Genomic DNA, 1,315 nt, shown 5'->3' with positions numbered 1-1,315 from the left:
TAATATCAAAGAAACCTGCTTCCAAGCAAAAAATAACAGCATACGAAGCTACCAACAGTTCGACTATGTAAGCATCTATCGATAAGAATCTGGACAATCGTTTAGCTCCCAAAACATTGCCCCCACTGTCCCTAGCTACCATCCCCAGCCCCACCAAACCTGTGTGCTTGTTCACAGCTGCATCAAAATTTATTTTGATTTTACTTTTCAGAGGGGCCTTCCAGCTTGGCAGTAAAGGTTCCAAAGGCATCTGAACTAAAACACTCCCTTCTTCACTCATGTTACATTTAAGGAAGTCATCCACCAACTGAATAGCATCTGAATAAACCTTGTTTGGTTGGTCAACAGAACCTTCAAAAACTTGCATATTTCTTCTCATCCAAATGCTTCTTGCTACTGATGCAAAAGAAGACATTTCAAGCTTATTAAAACGATTTATGCAACATCTAAAAATATCCATACAGGTAGAATTTAAAAAGGCAGTTTTATGGAAAATAGAATGACTAGCATTCCACACATCTCTCGTAATCGGGCAAAACCAAATAGCATGGGCAATTGACTCTTCCTCCTAGCTACACCAAGGGTAGAGACCAATTCTAATTACCTTCCTCTTCATCAGATTTTTTCTCGTAGGGAGAATATCATTACAAGCACGCCATAAAATTAATTTAACCGAGTTTGGAATCTGAAGATTCCAAAGATAGCCCCAAGCATCTCCATCCTTTCCCCTGTTTGAGGATTGACCTCGGTTCCTATCCATCATTTCCATTCGTAAATAATAAGCACTTCTAAAGGAAAAAACTCCATTAGAGGTACCCAACCACATAAGGCGATTGGGAGGAAGGCTTGGACTGGGAGGAATGGAAGAAATCACTTTTGCTTCCTCAAAGCAGAAAATAGAATGTATTAAAGGCTCATTCCAACACTTTAAATCCTTGTCAATAAGGTCAGCCACCCTTTTATCACTTAAGCCATCAAAAGGGAGGGACTGCCCCAAATAAGAAATAGGGGTGGGAATCCATCTATCGCCCCAAATATTTATACTTTCACCATTCCCAACTCTCCAAAAAAGCCCTTGACATAAAAGATCTCAGGCCATGAAAATGATTCTCCAAGCATAGGAGGGACGCTTACCAAGAGAAGCCTCCAAAAAAGATTTATTAGGGAAATACTTGGCTTTAAGAATCTGACCCATGAGAGATGAAGGATTGTGGCACAATCTCCATCCTTGCTTAGCCAAAAGAGCCTTGTTAAAACAATTGAGATCCTTAAACCCCAAACCACCGATATTTTTACTTCTACTCATTTTTCCCCA

This window comes from Alnus glutinosa, chromosome 2 (genome assembly GCF_958979055.1).
Source record: "Alnus glutinosa chromosome 2, dhAlnGlut1.1, whole genome shotgun sequence".
Classification (NCBI taxonomy): domain Eukaryota; kingdom Viridiplantae; phylum Streptophyta; class Magnoliopsida; order Fagales; family Betulaceae; genus Alnus; species Alnus glutinosa.
This window is presented reverse-complemented; position numbering follows the sequence as displayed.